This window comes from Lycium barbarum, chromosome 6 (assembly GCF_019175385.1).
Source record: "Lycium barbarum isolate Lr01 chromosome 6, ASM1917538v2, whole genome shotgun sequence".
NCBI lineage: Eukaryota > Viridiplantae > Streptophyta > Magnoliopsida > Solanales > Solanaceae > Lycium > Lycium barbarum.
In genome coordinates, this window is record NC_083342.1 from 35,689,361 (window position 1) to 35,711,198 (window position 21,838).

Below are 21,838 nucleotides of genomic sequence, written 5' to 3' on the forward strand. Positions count from 1 at the left end.
GGCAATCGGGATGACAAAATGTTTGCTTTCTTTTGGAAAACATCTTTGTTTCACACACATAGAAGAATCAACGCACAATTTCCGCGGCCATAAGTCAAGCGGTCACAATCACACATACCGCGGTCAAGTATCCAGCGGTTTTCTATCACAAGTTCGATATACCCCGGTCAAGGGTCCAGCGGTCTATGTCGGCATAATCACAAGTGCGGCAGACGCGATCAAGGGTCCAGCAGTCAATGCCACACGTCCGGCATGACGCGGTCAAGGGTCCAGCAGTCAATGTCGGGCACGCCGCGGTCGAGGGTCCAGCGGCCAATATCACATATGCGCATATTCACATAACCGGCCCGGGACTCGGTAACACATAAGATAACCAGATAAAATGCCAAATTATCACTTTCCAAACATAATCACACATGCCAGGATCATGCATCACACAGGACTCAGGTATACCAAAATCGTATATCGGAAAATAAAGAAAATAAGTAGTTTGTCCAGAATCTCAGGGTAAGATTTTTAAAAATGCTTTAGATGTCAAAAACATTTTATAATGCTCATGAAGGTGGTCATAACACCTATCATATAGTGAACAGCATAATAACCAGGAGTTACCTGCGAACTCCGGACAAGAGTACATTGGTTAAAGTCGTACATCACATGTCAGGGTTTCGGTCCCCACAATTGGGTCAATAATCATTAAAATGGGTCTCGGGATAGATAAAATATCTCCCGTTTAGTAGTCGGAACAATAACCATGAGTTCCCTTGACTTACCGTACGGGAATAAGCAAACAGAACAATAAGAGAGGCATCGGGGATAGCGGGCCCACCTCGGGCCAAGTCGAGGCGGCGGACGAGAATCACGCCTATTAGACTCTACAGAGTCATCCAAGAAAGTTTTAGAACGATCGGGTTACATTTGTAAACGTTTTGGAAGTCCAACCACTTTTCTAGTAAAATGCACCTTTTATAATTCAATTCTATTGAATGAATAGTAAAGAAAACTAATCTCGGGTTACGATGAGGATGGTCCCCGAGGCCGAAATCTCAACCTAGTAGACCTAGGGCATGCCAAAGAAGGAAAGGATAAGCTTTACATACCTTTCGCGCTACTCACGCTTGTCCCAACTCAATCTCCATTTCGCCCAAAACCTACAAATGGTCATTTTTACCAATTGTTAACTATAAGGCTTTTGGTATTCAATCTTTAACTCATCACTTGTCTACAAAAATTTGGGCAGCATTTCCCCTATAAACTCGTCTATCCGAATTTCCAATTGCTCTCCTGTTGACACAGAAATACCAACAATAACATATGGACACAACCATATCTTCAATTCTTTTATTTCAACAAGAACAACAACATATCAAAACAGCCCCCAACTGTAACACAACGATGCCCGAAATTCTAACGAACACTTGCAATACACCAAGCAGCCCATATGCACTTCTTATACCTTATTTCATGCAATATTTTCAGAAAATTTCAGGGAAATACAACAGCAGCCACTCGACACCACATCATCTACTCATGTGCAATAAAACCACATTATTATCTCTATAATCCTTACAACAACCCACAACAATTTAACTCCAACTCTAACCATTAAATTCCTTCACTCTCCTCACATATCCATGATTACAACAACCAAAATATTAATTCAAATCAGTCCATCAATTTCAATTAAAACAGCCCCTCACCCATAAATTTCAACAAAACAACAAACGAGTTTATAATGTTGTTTTCTCCGTTCTAATTCGTTAAAACTCTAAATAAACACTTTAATAACATAAAAGGAATTTTATAAATACCTTATCAGAAGCTCCACCACGAAAATTTCATCCCCCAAGACCAATATTTATCTCAAATTGAAGGCAACGCAACGTACAACGTTTTTCTCTTCATGAGCTTCGGGATTCGGAGCTCGGATTTTGATCAAAATGGCTTCCTTAGCCTAGGATCTCTCTCTCTCTCTCTCTCTCTCTATATCTAATGTTTTTGGAGGATATTAGCTGAAAATGATCAGCCCTCAAGTGAATTTGCCATATATATTAACGTTAATGGGCCTCATGGGCCGAAACATTAGTGTTTGGGTCGGGTCCAAACTTGCTGCCCTGCCAGCCCAAATTGCATCGTCCATATTTCCTTATCCAAATATCATTTTGACGAGCGGTTTGTTGAGTTGGAAACTATACTCGATGAACTTAATTTTAGGATTTTGAAACACCTTAAAACTCCTCATATACTAGGAGATATGCCCCCAACAATATGGGCTAAAAATCTGGTCCGAGATTTTACTGAAGTTGTTCCGATTCATTTTGTTTAGATTCGTTTATCTTCTAATCCTCTTCCAACTCTCATGTAACCTCTTATACATACATATACATACCCATATACATATATAACAATCCATACACGTCTCGAAGGGTCCGGAGAATCACCATAACCTTAAACGTAACTGGAGAACTTACGAAGCTTCGACGAAACTCCAATCGCAAAAATATATTCATATCTTTTATCCATCTTCTATATCATTACTAATAATCTCAAATACTTTAAAAGGGCACTCACATTACCTCATATACGCTCATAACGCGATTTCAAATCCTTTAGCTTACGATGTCACCTCGGGATACTTAAGGCAACCATATATATAACGATATTCTTACTAACTCGATTAACTTTCCTTGAACTTTCTTAACTCATTCTTTCTTGTCTTAATTAAAATAGCACAGACTCTTACGGGGTGTAACATCTTCCCCCCCTTAGGAACATTCGTCCCCGAATGTCAAATTTGTCACGACCCAGCCCCGTGGGCCGCGACTGGCACCCTACTTGGGTACCCAGACCAAATTACATATTCACTGCCAAATCCAAACTTATTTTAGAATTTCATAAAAGTCATATCAAACATAAGTTATATCAAAATATGTCTTAAGCGGTCGCGCAAATCAAAATGTCATATCGGATCCAAACTGAGCGGCAGAATAGACATCGCCGGTCAAAAATGCAAATATAAGCATAAGGGCCATTCAGGGCCATCAAAACAAACGGACCGCTTTAAGACCAGAAAACAAAATCAGACAAACATATATAGGACCCTCGCCTCACATATATGACTACAGGCCTCTACGAACTCAAAACAAAGACATATGGCGAGACAGGGCCCCGCCGTACCCAAATAGTCAAATGTACAGAATATACATAGCAAAAGGGAGTCTGTACCAAAAGTGGACTCCGAGTCAAGAAGGAGTACTCCGAAGTAGCAAAGAGTGAAGCCTACAGTGGAGGATCACCAATATCTGCACCTGCGGGCATGAAACGCAGCCCCCGAAGAAAAGGGGGTCAGTACGAAATATGTACTGAGTATGTAAAGCACGGAGTACAGAAATATGGGCCAAAACCGAAAGCAAATCAGATGACAAAGTGGAGTACAAATCAGTATGTCAAAATCCGTATCAAAATCATATACGTATACATAATGCAAACGAAATCATGCAAACGCTTAGGAACGTGGTCGCCACTCCGACGCTGGCGCCACACACAACGTAACACCAGAAGGTTTCAAATCTCCGTACATCCCCGAACACAAACACAACATAGATGAGCGTATCGCATCACGAGCCATATCACAGCATAACTCCAAACGGAACCCGGCCCTATGGCGAGGCCTCGGGAACCGGAACACAGCATATGGCTGAATTATCATAAGGCGCACGAATCTTAACCGGCCCGGGAACCGGTGAACGAAGTCATAATAGGGCACGAGCGGAGTCGTGAGCAAACAAATGCAATACATATTTCAAAATAGCCTTTCAAAACATAATGAATTCATATATCCCTTCATAAACCAAAAATTGTCAAATCGTTAGTTGGTACGAATGTTCATTCCACAAAACGTTTCAAAGTAGTGCATATAACTCAAAAGCGTAATTTAACATATCATAGTAATCGAAGCATATCTCATAGAGGAACGTTTCGTTATCAAAGGGGTCATATCTAACTTTATTCAAAAGGAGAGCCCGATAGGACAAATAGGGCGTCTCGGGGTTAGCGGGCCCACCTCGAGTCAAATTGAGGTGGCGAACATAGTTTACCAACATTTATAGGCCAAAAGGTCATACATAATCATTATCAAGTGACCCGATCACATTTTGATAGGTTTCGGACGATTGGTGGCATTCTAGCCAAAATAGAGCCCTTAGGCTTCAATTGAATTGAATGAATAGTAACTTTTCTGTGGATCGGGTTTCGAGGAGCAGAAATGCTCCGGAGGTTCCAATATTCACCTAACATACTAAGACATGCCAAACGAAGAAGTGGGAAGCTTTACATACCTTATAGACGTCTTATGCTCTCCCAAAAATCAAATCCGGTTTCGTCCGAAATCTGCAAATGGTCAAAGTTACCAATTTGAGATTCTTAGGCTTAAAGTTCCATTAACTTGATTTTTTTGTCTACCGAAATTTCGGCAGCATTTCCCCTATAAATCTAACATCCCCGAGACTTAGCTCGGCTCCAAATACACCAACAACAACAACCCAAACATCACAAACAACATAAATCACAATCAAATCATTCTAACTTCAAAGTTCTACCATACTACACAAGTTGACAATCTTTCATTCAAACTTCACAATTCCAAATCTATATCCACATTATTGTATTCATTCACTCGTTCAAGATTATGCAATCACATCCCAAATATATTCCAAACCATGTACAAAATTTCCCAAAATTCATTACTTTCCATATTTCTTTCTAAACATCAAAGCTTACAACGAACGTTCTAACTTGCGTCGTTTCATTCCGAATTTACTAACATCAACCATAAGTCATATTTAAAGTCTTTAGTATCATAAGTATACAATGATATACGCAAATATACAAAAGGTATACACTTTCCCGTAATGATCCGAAATCCTTTTCCAACGGCAATTCAATTCCTTAAACGTTCATTTACGACATAAAGGCCACAACGACACATTGAACAAACTAAACAAGATCAAATTCACTACTCCTCCCACACCAATATGGCTCACGGCCAAACACACCCTTCACACACACACACGGCCATGCTCAACACAACACAATTCCATAATCTTCATGTAACTTTAATCACTACCACATATATACCCATTTCATAACATAAAAACATAGAAATCATACCTTATTCTTGAAATTCCGATTTGCCGCAAACGTCGCTCTTTCGCTTAACTAATTATATCACGTCGGAGAGCGTCTTGAGTACACTACAAATATGGAAAGAACAAGATTTTTGGATCACAAACAAGAGCTAGAAAAAATTTTCTTTCTCTCAAAGGGGGTTCGGCCGAGAGGGAGTAATAGCTCAAAGTTGAGTTGTGTTTTATCTTCTTGAAATTTCTAAAGAGTAGAATTGATATATATCCAAATTAAGGGTCATGTGAAAGTCACATGACCACTTAATATGGGGCTTGGGCCAAGCCTTCGGCCGGCCACCCCCTAATTCTTGGGCCTACATGTTTTTTCTTTTTTTCCTTGGCCCAATCCATTGAAGTCTCGTTTTGTAATTCCCGAAACTAATTTCCGAAATTCCAAATTTACCCTCGGCCTTCCCCAATGACTTAGCATCAATAGTTTCATAACCAACATAGTCATGTCAACTAGAATCAAAATATTTCCTCATAACACACAAGTCTTAATTATTTTCAAGATTTCCAATCATGCGAAAACACGGGACATAACATTCTCCCCCCCTTAAGAACATTCGTCCCCGAATGTTAAATTAACCTTATAAAGTCTTATGACCAAGGCGGGGGAGTTCTTTATTATTAGTGGCATACAAAATTATTTTTATCAACCAACATAACAAACTGAAACGTTTAGATTACCTGTGGACGTCGGGAACAAGTGAGGGTATTTCCTTTTCATCTCGTCCTCCGCCTTCTAAGTCATCTCCTCCCGATTATTGTTGCGCCACAGGACTTTGACGGAGGGCACTTCTTTAGTGCGTAGTCTCCGCACGTGTCGATCCAGAATAGATACAGGCTGCTCGTCATAAGATAACTGCTCCGTCACCTGAATGTCATTAACTGGGAATATCCTGGAAGGATCACCAATACATTTCCGCAACATAGACACATAAAACACCGGGTGTACGGCCTCCAAGTCGGATGGTAAGTCTAGCTCATAGGAGACCTCGCCTATCTTTCGAACGATCTGATACGGCCTAATGTACCGGGGGCTCAACTTACCCTTTCTACCGAATCTCATGACACCCTTCATGGGCGACACCTTCAGGAATACCCAGTCGCCAATCTGGAACTCTAACGGTTGACGTCGTCTATCTGCATAAGCTTTCTGTCGACTCTGAGCAGCCAATAATCGTTCTCGAATAAGCTTTACCTTATCTACAGCTTCCTGGATCACATCTGGCCCAATCAGCTTAGTCTCGCCCACGTCAAACCAACCAATAGGAGATCTGCATTTTCTGCCATAAAGGGCTTCATACGGTGCCATCTGAATGCTGGAGTGATAACTATTATTATAGGCAAACTCAATAAGCGGCAAATGATCATCCCAGCTGCCTCTGAAATCAATAACGCAGGCCCGCAACATATCTTCCAGCGTCTGAATAGTGCGCTCGGCCTGCCCGTCGGACTGAGGATGAAAAGCTGTACTGAGGCTCACCAGAGTCCCTAATCCCTCCTGAAATGACCTCCAGAAATTAGCTGTAAACTGGGCACCTCGGTCAGTAATAATAGATATAGGGACTCCGTGAAGTCTGACTATCTCTCTAATATACAATCTGGCATAGTCCTCAGCCGAATAAGTAGTCCGAACCGGAAGGAAATGGGCTGATTTCGTCAATCTGTCAACAATAACCCAAATAGAATCATACCTGCGTGGAGTGCGCGGTAACCCAACAACGAAATCCATATTAATCATCTCCCATTTCCAGGCTGGAATTTCCATCTCCTGTAATAATCCACCGGGCTTCTGATGCTCGATCTTAACTTGCTGGCAGTTCGGGCACTGACTAACAAACTCAGCAATATCTTTCTTCATGCCGTCCCACCAATACAAACACCTGAGATCCCGATACATTTTAGTGGAACCAGGATGAACAGAATACCGTGCATTATGGGCCTCGCCCATAATCTGCCGCCGTAAGCCCGCAACGTCCGGTACACAGAATCTGCCGTCATATAATAATACTCCTTCAGGCGAGATCTCAAACTGAGTCTTTTCTTTATTAAGGGCCACATCTCTGTACTGAATCAGGAGAGGATCTTCAAACTGGCGCTGCTTTACCTCCTGAATAATAGATGATTCAGCAACTGGACGAACAGAAATCCCAGAATCTCCAGAATCTGCCAAACGAACTCCGAGGCTGGCCAGCTGATGAATATCACGAACCAAATCTCTCTTATCAGATGGTACACTAGCCAGACTGCCTACGGACTTGCGGCTAAGCGCATCAGCTACCACATTGGCTTTCCCCGGATGGTACAGAATATCAACGTCATAATCCTTCAGTAACTCAAGCCATCTTCTATGCCGCAAATTCAATTCTTTCTGCTTAAAAATATAATGGAGACTCTTATGGTCCGTATAAATATCGACATGGACCCCATATAAATAATGCCGCCAGATCTTCAAAGCATGAATTACTGCGGCCAACTCAAGATCATGAGTGGGATAATTCTTCTCGTGCGGTCTGAGCTGCCGGGAAGCATAGGCTATGACTCGACCGTGCTGCATCAATACACAACCTATCCCAATACCAGAGGCGTCACAATAGACAACATACCCGTCGGGTCCCTCTGGAAGAGCCAAAACAGGTGTTGTAACCAATCTCTCTTTCAGCATCTGAAAGCTGCGCTCGCAGGCATCTGTCCACTGGAATTTCGCTGCTTTCTGAGTAACCCTCGTCAGTGGTGCTGCAATAGTAGAAAAATCCTCCACAAACCTGCGATAATAACCAGCTAACCCCAGAAAAATGCGCACCTCTGTCGGTGTAGTAGGCCTGGGCCAATTCTGCACAGCCTCAATCTTCTGCGTGTCGACCCGAATACCATCTGCGCCGACAATATGGCCCAAGAATGCTATAGAAGTCAACCAGAATTCACATTTAGAGAATTTGGCGTATAACTTCTGCTGACGGAGAATACCAAGCACCGTGCTCAAATGATCTGAATGCTGCTCGGCTGATCGCGAGTAAATCAGAATGTCGTCAATAAACACAATAACAAACATGTCCAGAAAAGGCCGAAATACCCGATTCATCAGATCCATAAATACCGCTGGAGCATTAGTCAGCCCGAAAGACATAACTCTGAACTCATAGTGCCCGTACCGGGTCCTGAAAGCAGTCTTCGGGATATCTGACTCCCGCACTCGCACCTGATGATAACCTGAGCACAGATCTATCTTTGAAAAATATTTAGCACCCTGCAGCTGATCAAACAAATCATCAATCCGGGGGAGGGGATATTTATTCTTTATAGTCACCTTATTTAGCTGCCGGTAGTCGATACACATCCGCAGTGACCCATCTTTCTTTCTAACAAACAATACCGGCGCTCCCCAGGGTGATGTGCTGGGTCTGATAAAGCCCTTATCCAACAAATCTTTCAGCTGCTCCTTCAACTCTTTCAACTCAGCTGGTGCCATCCTGTACGGGGGAATAGATATAGCCTGCGTATCCGGCATCAACTCTATAGTAAAATCAATCTCCCGCTCAGGCGGAAGGCCAGGAAGCTCGTCAGGAAATACATCTGGAAACTCACTGACGACCGGAACAGACTGAAGGGTAGGTATCTCCGCTGCAGTATCGTGCACACGAACCAAATGATAGATATAACCCTTCTGGATCATCTTCTTAGCCTTGAGGTATGAAATAAACTTACCCCTCGGCGATGCTGTGGATCCGAACCACTCTATAACCGGTTCCCCTGGAAACTAAAAACGGACTACCTTTTTCTGGCAGTCAACATTAGCATAACAAGAAGACAACCAGTCCATACCCATAATGACGTCAAACTCAAGCATGTCTAACTCTATCAGATTAGCCCTAGTGCAACGATCACAAATAGTCACAGAACAATCCCTATAGATCTGTCTCGCTATAACAAAATCCCCAACTGGCGTAGCTACCTCAAATGGATCTATAGGCTCAGACACTATCCCAATTTTACTAGCAACGAGCGGGGAAATATATGATAAGGTAGAACCAGGGTCAATCAATGCATATACAGATCTGGAGAAAACCAGTAATGTACCTGTGACGACGTTTGGCGAAGCCTCCTGATCCTAGCGGCTGGCCAAAGCATATATGCGGTTCGAGGGACCGCTAGAACCTGAAGTACCACCGCGGCCTCGACCGCGTCCTGCCGGTGCTGGCATGCCTCGCCCTGCCGGGCGTGCAACAGATGGAGCAGATGATGAACCGGCGGCTGACTCTGTCGGCTGAGCCACACTACCAGAACCGCTGGCCAACGGACAATCTCTCATAAAATGGCCCTGACCACCACATGAAAATCAAGCTCCAGTCGCTCGATAACACTCCCCAGGATGAGACTTCCCGCAATGAGTACAACGGGGCCTGGGTGGTCTGGCCTGGCTGGGGCCTCTGGATACCTGTGAGCCTGCCGCTCTGGAGCTCTGACCGGCCCCAGACGGTCCCGCACTATCAAATCTTCGGCTGCCTGACTGAGTACTCCGGCCGGACGGAGGTAGCTGTCTGCTTGACTGCTGCTGCTGAGGCTGTCCGCCTCGAGAATCCCCGGAATAACCTGTGGACCTAGCCCTCTTGGGCGGCCTCCTATCCCGATCTCTACCAGAATGATCATGTTATGTCCCGTGTTTTCGTATAATTGGAAACCGAGAAAACAATTACGACTTGTGTGTTATAAGGACATAATTTGATTTTAGTGAATATGACTATGTTGGTTATGGAATTATTAATGTTAAGACCCCGGGGAAGGCCGAGGATAAATTTGGAATTTCGGAAATTAGTTTCGGGAATTACAAAACGGACTTTTAAGGAATTGGAACACAAAAATTGGGCCCAAAGAGGTGAAGTGGCCGGCCATGGCATGGTCTAAGCCCACTTTAAATGGTCATGTGATTATCACATGACCTATATTGTGGATATATATCAACTAAATCTTAGTAATTATCAAGATCAAAAGCAAAAAATCCAAGAACACCCCATGAAAAGGGCTCTCGGCCGAGAATAGAAAAGAGAGAAAAAAAATTGTGCTAGCTTGTGTTGTGATCCAAAAATCTTAGTTTCTACATAGTTGTGAAGTGCTCAAGACCCTCTTTAACGGGGTATAATTAGTTTGGCACAAGAACTACGTTTGCGACAAGTCGGAAAATCAAGAAAAGGTAAGAATTTTTCCCCTCTAATGTTATAGAATTGATATGAATGCGTTAAGGATTGGAAATAGACGAGAATCCCGTAATTTTGATATAAATAGAAAGCCGTGGGTGTGTGTGTATAGTGTGTATTGGCCGTGAGCCATAGAGAGGAAAATTGATGTGAATTGATCTTGGTTAAGTTGGTATAATGTGTTGTTGTGACCTTTATGTCGTAAATGATTAATTGGTGAATGAAATTGGCGTTGAAAAATGATTTTGGATATTATCGGAAAGCGTATACCCTTGGTATCATTATGTATATCATTGTATATTTAGGGTGCTAGAGACTTTAGATATGAACTTATAATGATGTTAATGAATTCGGAATGAAACGACGTGAGTTAGAATGTTCGTCGTGAACTTTTGATTGTTTTGAAGAATTATGGAAAATAATGGATTTTGGTGTAATTTCGTGTATGGCTTGGATTGTAGTTAGGATGTGATTGTATAAGTTTGAATGTAGAAATGAATACAATTATGTAGATTTAGAATTGGAGTTTTGAAAGTTTGAATGAAAGTTGCCAACTTAGATAGCAAAGTAGAACTTTGAAGCTAGAATGGTTTGATTGTTGTTTGTCGTGTGGGCTGTTGTGGTTGATGTATTTTGAGCCGAGCTAAGCCTCGGGGATGTTAGATTTATAGGGGAAATGCTGCCGAAATTTCGGTAGGCAAAATTGGAGTTAAAGGCATTTTTAAGCCTAAGAATCTCAATTGGTAACTTTGACCATTTGCAGATTTTTGACGAAACGGGACTGGACTTTTGGAAGAGCATACGACGTCTGTGAGGTATGTAAAGCTTCCCACTCCTTTATTTGGCATATCTTAGTATGTTAGGCGAATATGAGAACTTCCGGAGCGTTTCTGCTCCTCGAAACCCGATCCACAGAAAAGTTACTATTCATTCAATTCGATTGAAGCCTAAGGGCTCTATTTTGGCTAGAATGCCACCAATCATCCGAAACCTATCGAAATGTGATCGGGTCACCTGGTAATGATTATGTATGACCCTTTTGGCCTGTTAATGTTCGTGAATTATGTTCGCCACCTCAATTTGACTCGAGGTGGGCCCGCTAACCCTGAGACACCCTATTTGTCCTATCGGGCTCTCCTTTGGAATAAGATTTGATATGAATCCTTTGATTTCGAAACGTTCTGCTATGGGCTATGTTTTGAATATTATGATATGCTAAGTTACGTTTTGAGCCATACCTAATATTTTGGAAACGTTTGGTGAAATGAAACTTTGTATCGACTAAGTATTCGATTATTTTGTACTATGAAATGACTTATGAGACTACTAAGTTTTGAAAGGCTATTTTGAAATATGGATTGCATTTGTTTGCTCACGACTCCGGTCGTGCCTTATGATGACTTCGTTCACCGGTTCCCGGGCCGGTTATGATTCGTGCGCCTTATAATAATTCGGTCGTATGCTGTGTTACGGTTCCCGAGGCTTCGCCATAGGGCCGGGTTCCGTTTGGAGTTATGCTGTGATATGGCACGTGATGCGATACGCTCACCTATGATTATGTTTGTGTTCGGGGATGTACGGAGATTTGAAACGTTCTGGCGCTATGCTGTGTGTGGCGCCAGCGTCGGAGTGGCGACCACGTTCCTAAGCGTTTGCATGATTTCATTTGCACTATGTATACGTATATGATTTCGATATAGATTTTGACCTACCCATTTGTACTCCACTTTGGCATTTGATTTGCTTTCGGTTTTGATCCATATTTCTGTACTCCGTGCTTTACATACTCATTACATATTTCGTACTGACCCCCTTTCTTCGGGGGCTGCGTTTTATGCCCGCAGGTGCAGATATCGGTGATCCTCCGCAGTAGGCTTCACTTCTTGCTATTCCGGAGTACTCCTATTTGATCCGAAGTCCACTTTTGGTACAGACTCCTTTTGCTTTGTATATATTTGGTATGTTTGACTATTTGGGTACGGCGGGGCCCTGTCTCGCCATATGTCTTTGTTTTGATTTTGTAGAGGCCTGTAGTCATATATGTGGGGCGAGGGTCCTATGTATGGTGGTCTGATTTTGTTTTCTGGTCTTAAAGCGGTCCGCTCGTTATGATGGCCCCAAATGGCCCTTATGCTTATGTTTGTACTTTTGACCGGCGATGTCTACTCCGCCGCTTCGTTTGTATTTGATATGGTATTTTGATTTGGCACGACCGCTTAAGACATATTTTGATATAAATTAGGTTCGATATGAATTTCGAAAAATTATGAAATAAGTTTGGGTTTGAAAATGAATGTGCGATTCGGTCTGGGTACCCAGGTAGGGTGCCAGTCGCGGCCCACGGGGCTGGGTCGTGACAAAAGTGGTATCAGAGCAGTTTGTCCTCGGAATGTCTACGGGCCGTGTCTCGTAGAGTCTTGTTTATCGATGTGTTGTGCACCACATCTATAAACGGGAAGCTACAGGGCATTTAGGATGTTACCTTCTTTGAAATCTTAGATCGTGCGATAGAGCTGTGCTATTAGGATGATTATGATCTGACTCGCCTTCGTGTTTGCAGTGATGCCTCCGAAGAAGGCAACGGCGGCCCAGAAGGGCAAGGCGAGGATTGGAGAGACTAGCCAGGCACAGCGAGCTACCCGGGCTCGTGTCTATGATTTGCCTGAGGATGTGCCTCATTCTGAGGGGTCTGCTACACCCCCACTAGTACATCCTGGAGCAGGACCTTCAGCAGCTCCAGAGGTCCGTGTACCCGCACATGAGACTCCAGCTCCTCAGCCAGGGGCGGAGGATAGGACCCTGAGGGAGGCTGTACAGCTGTTGACTACACTGGTAGCAGGACAGGCTCGCAGGCGCGGGCGGAGGGACGACGATGATGATGACAGGCGGGACAGCCTGAGAGTTCGGGAGTTTTTGCTATGTGGCCCTCCAGAGTTCTTCGGGTCTAAGCCCGATGAGGACCCCCATGACTTTATTCGGGGGATGCGACGCTCACTGGACTTGGTCAGGGCTTCAGAGACCGAGTCAGTTGAGCTGGCTTCGCACAGGCTTCGAGATGTGGCTACCCACTGGTACGAGACTTGGGAGCTGTCTAGAGGAGAGGGTGCCCCTCCAGGCACTTGGGATCAGTTTGTGACAGCATTCACCCGCCACTTTTTGCCACCAGAGTTACGGCGGGCACGGGCTGATCGATTCTTACGTCTGCAGCAGAGGGGTCGGAGTGTTCGCGAGTATAACCTTGAGTTTGATTCTCTGGCCCGATATGCACCGCCCGTGGTAGCAGACATGACCGATCGGATGCACAGATATGCCATGGGATTGGATCGGTATTTGATTGACGGCTGCATGGCAGTGTCATTGCAGACAGATATGGACATTGCCCGACTTCAGGCCTATGCGATGGGTATGGAGGATCGTCACAGGTCTGATCATTCTGGTAGAGATCGAGATAGGAGGCCGCCCAAGAGGGCTAGGTCCGCAGGTTATGCTGGAGATTCTCGAGGCGGACAACCTCAGCAGCAGCAGTCAGACAGGCATTTTCCTCCCTCCGGCCAGGGTACTCAGTCAGGCAGCCGGAGATTCGATAGTACAGGACCGTCTGGGGCCGGTCAGAGCTCCAGAGTGGCAGGTTCACAGGTACCCAGGGGTCCCAGCCAGGCCAGACCACCCAGACCCCGTTGTCCTCATTGCGGGAAGTCTCATCCCGGGGAGTGTTACCGAGCGACTGGAGCTTGCTTTTCGTGTGGTGGTCAGGGCCACTTTATGAGAGATTGTCCTTTGGCTAGCAGTTCTGGTAGTGCTGCTCAGCAGACAGGGTCAGCCGCCGGTTCTTCTTCTGCTCCATCAGTTGCACGCCCTGGAGGGCGAGGTATTTCAGCACCGGCAGGACGCGGTCGAGGCCGCGGTGGCGCTTCAGGTTCTAGCGGTCCCTCGAACCGCATATATGCTTTGGCCAGCCGCCAGGATCAGGAGGCTTCGCCAAATGTCGTCACAGGTACATTGCTGGTTTTCTCCAGATCTGTATATGCATTGATTGACCCTGGCTCTACTTTATCATATATTTCCCCGCTCGTTGCTAGTAAGATTGGGATAGTGTCTGAGCCTATAAAACCATTTGAGGTAGCTACGCCAGTTGGGGATTTTATTATAGCGAGACAGATTTATAAGGATTGTTCTGTGACCACTTATGATCGTAGCACTAAGCTGATTTGATAGAGTTAGACATGCTTGAGTTTGACGTCATTATGGGCATGGACTGGTTGTCTTCCTGTTATGCTAATGTCGACTGCCAGAAAAAGGTAGTCCGTTTTCAGTTTCCAGGAGAACCAGCCATAGAGTGGTTCGGATCTACAGCATCGCCGAGGGGTAAGTTTATTTCATACCTCAAGGCTAAGAAGATGATCCAGAAGGGATATATCTATCATTTGGTTCGTGTACACGATACTGCCGCGGAGGTACCTACCCTTCAGTCTGTTCCGGTCGTCAGTGAGTTTCCAGATGTATTTCCTGACGAGCTTCCTGGCCTTCCGCCTGAGCGGGAGATTGATTTTACTATCGAGTTGATGCCGGATACGCAGCCTATATCTATTCCTCCGTACAGAATGGCACCAGCTGAGTTGAAGGAGTTGAAGGAGCAGCTGAAAGATTTGCTGGATAAGGGCTTTATTAGACCCAGCACATCACCCTGGGGAGCGCCGGTACTGTTTGTCAGAAAGAAAGATGGGTCATTGCGGATGTGTATCGACTACCGGCAGCTGAATAAGGTGACTGTTAAGAATAAATATCCCCTCCCCCGGATTGATGATTTGTTTGACCAGCTGCAGGGTGCTAGACATTTTTCAAAGATAGATCTGCGTTCTGGTTATCATCAGGTGCGAGTACGGGAGTCAGATATCCCGAAGACTGCTTTCAGGACTCGGTACGGGCATTATGAGTTCAGAGTTATGTCTTTCGGGCTGACTAATGCTCCAGCAGTATTTATGGATCTGATGAACCGGGTATTTCGGCCTTTCCTGGATATGTTTGTTATTGTGTTTATTGATGATATTCTGATTTACTCGCGATCAGTCGAGGAGCATTCAGATCATTTGAGGACGGTACTTGGCATCCTCCGTCAGCAGAAGTTATATGCTAAATTCTCTAAGTGTGAGTTCTGGTTGACTTCTGTGGCATTCTTGTGCCATATTGTCTGCGCAGATGGTATTCGGGTTGACACGCAGAAGATTGAGGCTGTGCAGAATTGGCCCAGGCCTACTACACCGACAGAGGTGCGTAGTTTTCTTGGATTGGCTGGGTATTACCGCAGGTTCGTGGAGGATTTCTCTTCTATTTCAGCACCACTGACGAGGCTTACCCAGAAAGCAGCAAAATTCCAGTGGACAGATGCTTGCGAGCGCAGCTTTCAGATGCTGAAGGAGATATTGATTACAGCACCAGTTTTGGCTCTTCCAGAGGGATCTGACGGGTATGTTGTCTATTGTGACGCCTCTGGTATTGGGATAGGATGTGTATTGATGCAGCACGGTCGAGTCATAGCCTATGCTTCCCGGCAGCTCAGACCGCACGAGAAAAACTATCCCACTCATGATCTTGAGTTGGCCGCGGTGATTCATGCTTTGAAGATTTGGCGGCATTATTTATATGGGGTCCATGTTGATATCTATACGGACCATAAGAGTCTCCAGTATATTTTTAGGCAGAAGGAACTAAATTTGTGGCAGCGGAGATGGCTTGAGTTACTAAAGGATTACGACGTCGATATTCTGTACCACCCAGGGAAAGCCAACGTGGTAGCTGATGCGCTTAGCCGCAAGTCCGTAGGCAGTCTGGCTGATGTTCCATCTGATAAGAGGGATTTGGTTCGCGATATTCATCAGCTGGCCAGCCTCGAAGTTCGTTTGGTGGATTTTGGAGATTCTGGGATTTCTGTTCGTCCAGTTGCTGAGTCATCTATTATTCAAGAGGTAAAGCAGCGCCAGTTTGAGGATCCTCTATTGATTCAGTACAGAGATGTGGCCCTTAGTAAATCAAAGACTCAGTTTGAGATCTCGCCTGACGGAGTATTATTATATGACGGCAGATTCTGTGTACCGGACGTTGCGGGCTTACGGCGGCAGATTATGGGCGAGGCCCATAATGCACGGTATTCTGTTCATCCTGGTTCCACTAAAATGTATCGGGACCTCTGGTGTTTGTATTGGTGGGACGGCATGAAGAAAGATATTGCTAAGTTTGTTAGTCAGTGCCCGAACTGCCAGCAAGTTAAGATCGAGCATCAGAAGCCCGGTGGATTATTACAGGAGATGGAAATTCCAGCCTGGAAATGGGAGATGATTAATATGGATTTCGTTGTTGGACTACCGCGCACTCCACGCAGGTACGACTCTATCTGGGTTGTTGTTGACAGGCTGACGAAATCAGCCCATTTCCTTCCGGTTCGGACTACTTATTCGGCTGAGGACTATGCCAGATTGTATATCAGAGAGATAGTCAGACTTCACGGAGTCCCGATATCTATTATTACTGACCGAGGTACCCAGTTTATAGCAAATTTCTGGAGGTCATTTCAGGAGGGATTAGGGACTCAGTTGAGTCTCAGTACAGCTTTTCACCCTCAGTCCGACGGGCAGGCCGAGCACACTATTCAGACGCTCAAAGATATGTTGCGGGCCTGCGTTATTGATTTCAGGGGCAGCTGGGATGATCATTTGCCGCTTATTGAGTTTGCCTATAATAACAGATATCACTCCAGCATTCAGATGGCTCCGTACGAGGCCCTTTATGGCAGGAGATGCAGGTCTCCTATTGGCTGGTTTGACGTGGGCGAGACTAAGTTGATTGGGCCAGATGTGATCCAGGAGGCTGTAGATAAGGTAAAGCTTATTCGAGAACGATTATTGGCTGCTCAGAGTCGACAGAAAGCTTATGCAGATAGACGACGTCGACCGTTAGAGTTCCGGATTGGCGACTGGGTATTCCTGAAGGTGTCGCCCATGAAGGGTGTCATGAGATTCGGTAAAAAGGGTAAGTTGAGCCCCCGGTACATTGGACCGTATCAGATCGTGCGAAAGATAGGCGAGGTCGCCTATGAGCTAGACTTACCATCCGACTTGGAGGCCGTACACCCGGTGTTTCATGTGTCTATGTTGCGGAAATGTATTGGTGATCCTGCCAGGATATTCCCAGTAGATGACATTCAGGTGACGGAGCAGTTATCTTATGACGAGCAGCCTATATCTATTCTGGATCGACAGGTGCGGAGACTACGCACTAAAGAGGTGCCCTCCGTCAAAGTCCTGTGGCGCAACAATAATCGGGAGGAGATGACTTGGGAGGCGGAGGACGAGATGAAGAAGAAATATCCCCACTTGTTTCCGACATCCGCAGGTAATCTAATTTCTTTTTCAGTTTGTTGTGTTGATTGATAAAATGAATTATGTATGTCATTATTAAAAAGGGACACTCCTGCCTTGATCATAAGACCTTATAAGATTAATTTAACATTCGCGGACGAATGTTCTTAAGGGGGGGAGAATGTTATGTCCTGTGTTTTCGTATAATTGGAAACCGAGAAAACAATTACGACTTGTGTGTTATAAGGACATAATTTGATTTTAGTGAATATGACTATGTTGGTTATGGAATTATTAATGTTAAGACCCCGGGGAAGGCCGAGGATAAATTTGGAATTTCGGAAATTAGTTTCGGGAATTACAAAACGGACTTTTAAGGAATTGGGCCAAGGAATTGGAACACAAAAATTGGGCCCAAAGAGGTGAAGTGGCCGGCCATGGCATGGTCTAAGCCCACTTTAAATGGTCATGTGATTATCACATGACCTATATTGTGGATATATATCAACTAAATCTTAGTAATTATCAAGATCAAAAGCAAAAAATCCAAGAACACCCCATGAAAAGGGCTCTCGGCCGAGAATAGAAAAGAGAGAAAAAAAAATTGTGCTAGCTTGTGTTGTGATCCAAAAATCTTAGTTTCTACATAGTTGTGAAGTGCTCAAGACCCTCTTTAACGGGGTATAATTAGTTTGGCACAAGAACTACGTTTGCGACAAGTCGGAAAATCAAGAAAAGGTAAGAATTTTGCCCCTCTAATGTTATAGAATTGATATGAATGCGTTAAGGATTGGAAATAGACGAGAATCCCGTAATTTTGATATAAATAGAAAGCCGTGGGTGTGTGTGTATAGTGTGTATTGGCCGTGAGCCATAGAGAGGAAAATTGATGTGAATTGATCTTGGTTAAGTTGGTATAATGTGTTGTTGTGACCTTTATGTCGTAAATGATTAATTGGTGAATGAAATTGGCGTTGAAAAATGATTTTGGATATTATCGGAAAGCGTATACCCTTGGTATCATTATGTATATCATTGTATATTTAGGGTGCTAGAGACTTTAGATATGAACTTATAATGATGTTAATGAATTCGGAATGAAACGACGTGAGTTAGAATGTTCGTCGTGAACTTTTGATTGTTTTGAAGAATTATGGAAAATAATGGATTTTGGTGTAATTTCGTGTATGGCTTGGATTGTAGTTAGGATGTGATTGTATAAGTTTGAATGTAGAAATGAATACAATTATGTAGATTTAGAATTGGAGTTTTGAAAGTTTGAATGAAAGTTGCCAACTTAGATAGCAAAGTAGAACTTTGAAGCTAGAATGGTTTGATTGTTGTTTGTCGTGTGGGCTGTTGTGGTTGATGTATTTTGAGCCGAGCTAAGCCTCGGGGATGTTAGATTTATAGGGGAAATGCTGCCGAAATTTCGGTAGGCAAAATTGGAGTTAAAGGCATTTTTAAGCCTAAGAATCTCAATTGGTAACTTTGACCATTTGCAGATTTTTGACGAAACGGGACTGGACTTTTGGAAGAGCATACGACGTCTGTGAGGTATGTAAAGCTTCCCACTCCTTTATTTGGCATATCTTAGTATGTTAGGCGAATATGAGAACTTCCGGAGCGTTTCTGCTCCACGAAACCCGATCCACATAAAAGTTACTATTCATTCAATTCGATTGAAGCCTAAGGGCTCTATTTTGGCTAGAATGCCACCAATCGTCCGAAACCTATCGAAATGTGATCGGGTCACCTGGTAATGATTATGTATGACCCTTTTGGCCTGTTAATGTTCGTGAATTATGTTCGCCACCTCAATTTGACTCGAGGTGGGCCCGCTAACCCTGAGACACCCTATTTGTCCTATCGGGCTCTCCTTTGGAATAAGATTTGATATGAATCCTTTGATTTCGAAACGTTCTGCTATGGGCTATGTTTTGAATATTATGATATGCTAAGTTACGTTTTGAGCCATACTTAATATTTTGGAAACGTTTGGTGAAATGAAACTTTGTATCGACTAAGTATTCGATTATTTTGTACTATGAAATGACTTATGAGACTACTAAGTTTTGAAAGGCTATTTTGAAATATGGATTGCATTTGTTTGCTCACGACTCCGCTCGTGCCTTATGATGACTTCGTTCACCGGTTCCCGGGCCGGTTATGATTCGTGCGCCTTATAATAATTCGGTCGTATGCTGTGTTACGGTTCCCGAGGCTTCGCCATAGGGCCGGGTTCCGTTTGGAGTTATGCTGTGATATGGCACGTGATGCGATACGCTCACCTATGATTATGTTTGTGTTCGGGGATGTACGGAGATTTGAAACCTTCTGGCGCTATGCTGTGTGTGGCGCCAGCGTCGGAGTGGCGACCACGTTCCTAAGCGTTTGCATGATTTCATTTGCACTATGTATACGTATATGATTTCGATATAGATTTTGATCTACCCATTTGTACTCCACTTTGACATTTGATTTGCTTTCGGTTTTGATCCATATTTCTGTACTCCGTGCTTTACATACTCAGTACATATTTCGTACTGACCCCCTTTCTTCGGGGGCTGCGTTTTATGCCCGCAGGTGCAGATATCGGTGATCCTCCGCAGTAGGCTTCACTTCTTGCTATTCCGGAGTACTCCTATTTGATCCGGAGTCCACTTTTAGTACAGACTCCTTTTGCTTTGTATATATTTGGTATGTTTGACTATTTGGGTACGGCGGGGCCCTGTCTCGCCATATGTCTTTGTTTTGAGTTTGTAGAGGCCTGTAGTCATATATGTGGGGCGAGGGTCCTATGTATGGTGGTCTGATTTTGTTTTCTGGTCTTAAAGTGGTCCGCTCGTTATGATGGCCCCAAATGGCCCTTATGCTTATGTTTGTACTTTTGACCGGCGATGTCTACTCCGCCGCTTCGTTTGTATTTGATATGGTATTTTGATTTGGCACGACCGCTTAAGACATATTTTGATATAAATTAGGTTCGATATGAATTTCGAAAAATTATGAAATAAGTTTGGGTTTGAAAATGAATGTGCGATTCGGTCTGGGTACCCAGGTAGGGTGCCAGTCGCGGCCCACGGGGCTGGGTCGTGACAGATCAGACCTGTGACGGTCCTCCATACCCATCGCATAGGCCTGAAGTCGGGCAATGTCCATATCTGTCTGTAATGACACTGCCATACAGCCGTCAATCAAATACCGATCCAATCCCATAACATATCTGTGCATCCGATCGGACATGTCTGCTACCACGGCCGGTGCATATCGGGCCAGAGAATCAAACTCAAGATTATACTCGCGAACACTCCGACCCCTCTGCTGCAAATGTAAGAATCGGTCGGCCCGTGCCCGCCGCAACTCTGGGGGCAGAAAGTGGCGGGTGAAAGCAGTCACAAACTGATCCCACGTAGCTGGGGGAGCACCCTCACCCCTAGATAACTCCCAAGTCTCGTACCAGTGAGTGGCAACATCTCGAAGTCTGTGCGAAGCCAGCTCGATCGACTCGGTCTCTGAAGCCCTGACCAAGTCCAGTGAGCGCCGCATCCCCCGAATAAAGTCATGGGGGTCCTCATCAGGCTTAGACCCGAAGAACTCTGGAGGGCCACATAATAAAAACTCCCGAACACTCAGGCTGTCCCGCCTGTCATCATCATCATCGTCCCTCCGCCCGTGTCTGCGAGCCTGTCCTGCTACCAGTGTAGTCAGCAACTGTACCGCCTCTCTCAGGGTCCTGTCCTCCGCCCCTGGCTGAGGAGCTGGAGTCTCAGGAGCGGGTACTCGGGCCTCTGGAGCTGCTGAAGGTCCTGCTCCAGGCTGTACTAGTGGGGGTGTAGCAGACCCCTCAGAACGAGGCACAACCTCAGGCAAATCATAAACACGAGCCCGGGTAGATCGTTGTGCCTGACTAGTCTCTCCCATCCTCGCTTTGCCCTTCTGGGCCGCCGTTGCCTTCTTCGGAGGCATCACTGCAAACACAAGAACGGGTCAGATCAGAATCATCGTAATAGCACAGCTCTATCGCACGATCTAAGATTCCAAAGAAAGTAACATCCTAAATGCCCTGTAGCTTCCTGTGTATAGATGTGGTGCACAACACATC